Source organism: Phodopus roborovskii, unplaced genomic scaffold (assembly GCF_943737965.1).
Source record: "Phodopus roborovskii unplaced genomic scaffold, PHOROB, whole genome shotgun sequence".
Classification (NCBI taxonomy): Eukaryota; Metazoa; Chordata; class Mammalia; order Rodentia; family Cricetidae; genus Phodopus; species Phodopus roborovskii.
The window spans coordinates 103,069-109,228 of record NW_026126566.1 but is presented as its reverse complement, the minus strand read 5'-3'; positions in this window follow the sequence as shown (position 1 = coordinate 109,228).

Genomic DNA, 6,160 nt, shown 5'->3' with positions numbered 1-6,160 from the left:
CAGGAAGAGCCAAACTGAAAAGGCTCTCTGACTTCTGTACCATAGTGGAGTTTATACCCTGAGAAACTCTCTTTGACTTCAGGTTCATACCCAGTAACCTGAAAGTTATTGTGGCCAATAACCATATGACCTTTTAAAAATAGTGAGGGAACTGTCTTCTAATTATGGCAGCTTTGAGGGTTCTACTATGACATTATCTAACATCAAGGATTTTGTAGCTAGAATTTCTTCTACAGGTAAACTATGAGGTTTGATTCCAACAGAGAAACATGGCTATGCTTCCCGAAGTCCATTTTCTCAAGGATTTCTCCTCATCCTATGGCATTATGGGTAAATAAGGCAACATTTAGATGTAAAGCCTGGATGGGAGGTTATGGACTACAGAGTTAATGTTCATGCAAGGGACTGTGGAACCTTGGCCTCATCTTCTGTCTGTTCTATCACATACTTCTAGTGAAATGCACGGCCTTGGCACAGATGAAAAACAAAGAATTCTAAGCAGAAAAAAAAAAATAAACAGTCTCCTCTTTCCATACTAGCTATCTAGATGTTTTGTTGCAGGAATGGAAAGCTGAAAAATATTTCTGAGATAAAGGTTTCTGACTATTCCATTCTAATGTCAAAACCTACCTCACCTGGTAGCCCAGTGACCACATTTGACTTAATTTCTGTGGCCAGGAATTGAAGAAATCTGATAAAGTGATCACATTTCTTAATAAGAAAGACAAGTTGGTGAGATGTTCATAAACAGTGACTTTGAAGCCATAAGAAATGAATGATAATTTTTATATTAACAGAAACAAGTCATCACTCTTCTCACATTGTCCTGATCATTTTACCACCCATAGTTTTCACATGTGCTTTCAAATGCCACCTATTCTGAAGTCCCTGTTTTTACACAAAGTAATTATTTTGCAGTGTTATCAGATTTGATAGTAACTTTATCCTACAAACTTTTTGTTTTTATAGTTATTTGGTCCCCCTCAGTGATATGAACTGAGGGAATGATTCCATCATTTCACCTATTGATCCGCCTGGTGACACTGGCAAATAACTATTTACAACTTCCCGTCTGATGTGGTCAGGCTCTATCTCTAGGGTTAACCTTTGAGATTCTCTTTGGCCATAACCAGCCTTGAGTATGAATTTCCATGTCCACCAAAAGATCCTCTTTTCAGTTACTATATGTTGAGTACACATGGTTATACCACTGTCAGATGAGTCATGGGACCAGATTTCATAAGATTATTGCCAATAATATTTGTTTCACAGAAAACTGGTTTCATGGGCCTGTTGGGAAGTCATGGGTACATGCCAGTGTCTAGGAATGTTCTGAATAGTTGCACATATGGTAAGATTATGTCTGTTTGCAATTAAGTTAGGTGTTAATTATTTTCAAGCCACAAACTATTTTTAGTACATGTTCTCCCAATAATTATGTGATTTTCCTTTTTCTGGCACTGTTATAGAAAAGCCATTGTAAATTGTAAATAGTAGTGATTTATTGAGGGTAAAAAAAACATAGTGTCAGATTTAAAAAGTATTTCCACCATTTATAGGAACTGCTAAACTCTAACCAATGAACATCTCTGATGTTCACTGCAAATTTCTGTATATTTAAATACTTTGTAATATCGCATGCCAACATTTTCTATGGATCAGGCTCTCTTATGCTTAGTGTCTATCTCACATAGCTTTTGAGGGAGCTGATAGAAATTAGAGAGAGAAAGAAAAAAGAGAGAGAAAGAGAGAGGGAGAGAGGATCTCTTTTGGTTTTGACAACTGATTCTGTGCCAGTTCTATGAGCTGAGTATCATAGATGATCACTGTTGCTAGTTACACACATAAAATACTAGCAAGCTGTGATTTTGAAAGGACCTGCCAAATACAGCATTGAAAACCCTATAGATATTGATTTTACAGTCTCTCTACTGATTCTACATCATGCCCCTTTGCTTTCTGGCAATCTTTATAACTTTTACACTGACATAAATTGCCATAAAATAAGCATCAAGCACACCCCTCCCTTTCCTCCTCTAGAAATGGTTAAGGACGCTCCATTATTCTATTAACATGTTTGACCATTAATTCTCCTGATATCCCCGGGAATGACGAGGTGACTCTAAAGTTGGAGGGCAATTTGTACTGCCTGCTAGATTTATTATTATCCTCTCTAGTGGAAAGCACATGAATTCATCTGAACATTTATTTTCCTTAGCTTGCTGCTATTTTTCTTTTTATGTTTTTTAACGTAGATTTAGTGGCAGAATATTAGCGGCTGAGGATACAGGAGCTATCATCAACAGGGTAAGGCAAACAGCTCAGCTATTGGACTTTGGTTTCTAATTCCTAGATGTTCCCTTGATAGCCATGAAAGGAAGCCATATGGCAAATGGGGAGGTCTGCATAGTGCTCCCTAATTGGTTGGAAATTAGCCAGTCTTCATGTGAGCTCAAAGGACTCCGGGTTGTTAATAGAACATTGAAAAGACTGTAGTTCCCTCTTTAACACTTCTATGTGTGTTTTCTACTGCATCATTACAAATTACCCAATGTGTCATTAGTTAAACTGACATATTTACTTTGTAGTTCTGTATGTATAAGGTCCCATGCATGTTTTACAGGGTTAAAACCAAGATGAATCAACCATTCTGAAGCTTATAGATGGAATCTTGGGTTGTCCTTTGTCAGCTTATAGAGCCATCTGTATTCCTTGGCTTCTAGCCTATTTCTGCCACCTTCAAAGACAGCCATAATGTCTTGAATCCACAATCACTTAATTAAACAGACATGGTAGAGACACCCTGATAGAACCAAATCCCTCACTTAGATATTTGAAGGACAGCTACTAGGGTAACTCTCAGGCTGAGCCAAGAGCATTTGTGTAGAATCTGGTACAGCAGTTGTTAATTTTAGAAAGAATGCAACCCTGAGCATCATCAAATGATTAAGTCTTTCTCAAGGTCCTGTCCACTGAGAATGTGCCTATTCGAAGATCTCAACTTAATAAGCACAAATGCTTGAGAGCATGTGGGGCACTGGGAAACACTATAAGCCTGGAGTCTGACTCTGATGCAACCTCTGTGTTGTCTGTTTTTATCATAAATGAAACATTTAACCCCTATGAACTTCAGTACCTGTGAGCTTAATAACTGTTGTTATTATTGAAGTGATTTCTTTTCATCTTATAAGCCATGGAATTACATGTGTCTCTCACCCCATGTGGCTCCATGTATTGTTGTGTTTATATTTGTCTCAGAGGTAAAGAATAAGATAACTCTCAAAAACATGAAGTGTAAATATAAGAATCATTCATAAATTACCTTAAAATTATTGAGCTTAAAGAATTCACAAAGTTTGAAAATGTAGGGCATGTGGAAGAATTATGTTTTGTTTGTTACACTGACATTAGTGGCAAGAGATTGCCACTGAAAACTAATAATGTTAAATTTGAAGAAAATATACACATTTTCCTGTACTAGATTCACTAGTAACTACTCACATTAAACATTCATTAAAACTGTAACTGTGTCTTTAAGTCATATATATTTCTTTCCAACATACATCTCTGATCACAGATATTAATGATTTTTTTCTAATAGTTTCATTATTGAAGAATAAAGGTTGCCTTAAATGAAAGAGATATTAAATTAGTTCCCATGATGGAATTGTTTGGTTAGAATCAGAAGTTTAATAGTAGAAGAATATGTGGGCAGCAATAAGTTAAGACAGAGAGTATAATCTCTGAGAAAGTCACCATGTAAATTATGTGCTTCTACAGAGATAGTGCATAACTATTTTGGTAAGTAAAGAATCTTATCTTCCATGTAACTCATCCAAAGTTTCCCTCACTCTCACAACTGACTTTTATAGCATCACCGTTCTGAATGCAGTCATCATGCCCACCATTGCTTCTCATTGCCTTGTACATAGGAAGTAACAGATGTTGCATTGGAATGAATGACTGAGGCCTTCTTCTCAATAATGACATATTGAAAGTGCTACTGGACTGTATAATGTGGAAGGAATGCATTTGGGACATTCTAAGCTGAAGGGACCATATAAGAAATGATCCTTCCTGCAGAAAGTTGACATATGAACACTCTGAAGAAGAATCCCTCATCTTGAGTTTGTCTTGGGAATAGAATGGGAGACTGGGATGTTCGGTTGGTACTCATTACTGCTTATATCAAAGGGCTGCCCTATCCCATCTTCCAGATTCTTATTCTTCATTGGTCTGGAGTCTTAACTGCTGATAGCCAATCTGTCCCATTGTATGTGCAGTAAAGTTCAGTTTGACAATTTGCGTATGCATTTGGAATGATTAGATTATCTGTATGTTCAATACCAACAGTGTCTTCTTTGTCTTCCACCTTTGTCATACAATCTCTTAGTGTTGCTATGTTCTGCATGAATCCCAACACCAGTAGGATCAATCCATGTACATTTTAGGCCTATCTATCTACAGCAGTTAACAGGAACTGAAATGATAATAACCTCTTTGCCCCCTGAATCTTAAAAAGACACAGATGAGTCATATAGCTAAATATCATCTGGTGATGGGAAATCTCTGACAGCTCCATTTGAAGTTAAAAAAAAAAAAAAAACTGACTGCTGTATAGCTTGTTTACTGTTTGGTAAAAAGCTGAGATATTTAAATTAGGAAAACATTATGATAGTATATACAGTCTCAGCCTACCCCCAACCACCCCAAAAACTCAAAATACTAGAAAATACACAATTTTGCAAGCTTCAGAAAATCACAATGGTCCCTTTTGATGTCAGGTTTTGATTAATGGCAGAGATATGACCACTGAGTTCAGAGAAGTTGACCAATTGACCACCATGGTCAATCAACTCAGAACCTCTAGATTTATTAAAAATTACTTTGGGAACATGTTAAACAAATTGAAGAAAAATCCTAATACAAAACCACAAACAAAACAGTGTTTATCTAGGATATGGAAAGAATAGCTCTCCAAATAATGAAGACACAGCTACCTTATAGTTCACTGTATACACAGGCGTGTAGCTTTGATAGAATGGATTTGCCCCATGAGCTTATTTATCATCCCCTTTCTGTTTTCCCTTTTACCTGAGTTGAAACTTCAAATTTGGTACTGAAATGTTATGATTCCAAGGAGAGTTTTCATGCCTACTCTACAGCTCTGTCCCTTATTTGAAGTATTGGTGGTTTTGTTTTCCAGTCCTAAGCTACATTTATATGTATGACTCTAGCTTGATGATGGGCATCTTCAGGGTCTATATTTTATAGTATGAAAGTTAACTTTTAAATGTGGTCCAAGATTAATAGTACTCACCAAGGCATGTCTATGTCCTGTGGAACAATATCAATTCTCAGAGACTTTATTTTTCCCATTAAACAACTATGTGCCAACAAGGGGTCTAGGACTGACTCTTAGTGAAATGAAACCCTAAGATGCTTTTTGTACTCCCTAATGCTAGACAATTATCAAAGCATCACATCATCTAGCTTTGATCACCAACGATATTTTGAATTGGGAGTCACAAATTCCAGGTATACAAACCAGCTGTATCCATACCCAAACATTGCAATCTTATTACTTTGTTTATTAGTGGTAATAATCTAATAACCAATTTTCAAGATACTCCTAGACAGGAACATGAAGCAAGCAAGGTAGACACAGACACAGAGTGGTCTTATATGTGTTGTGAAGACACACTTGGGTTTACCCTGGGAGCATGGAAAAGAAGCTTCACCTATTGTGTGGCAGTTTTTCAATTAGCAATATTTTTAGCTTTTCTTTTCAAATTTAAATTTTAAACAAGGTTGTTTTACATGTCAATCCCAGTTCCCTTCACCCTCCCTGGGGAGCAGAAAGGGGATGGACTGGGGTTTGGTGGGGGCAATTAGCAGTACTTTCTCCTTTGGTTTCAAGGACTATGTGCATGTGGATAGGAGGACCTGTGCCTGACCTTGGAGGACATTTCAGATCACTGCACCCACCCCCACTTTCAAGATCTATTGCTTATCTTTTATCTTGATTGATAGTAGTCAGTCAACCTCTCTAATGTTGTAATTTCCAAGAAATCAGCACATGAATCCAGTCTCAGCAGGGCACCAGTTGAGACAAATGCTCTGGAAGCAACCTTATCACCTAAAGGTCTCATTTGTGAGT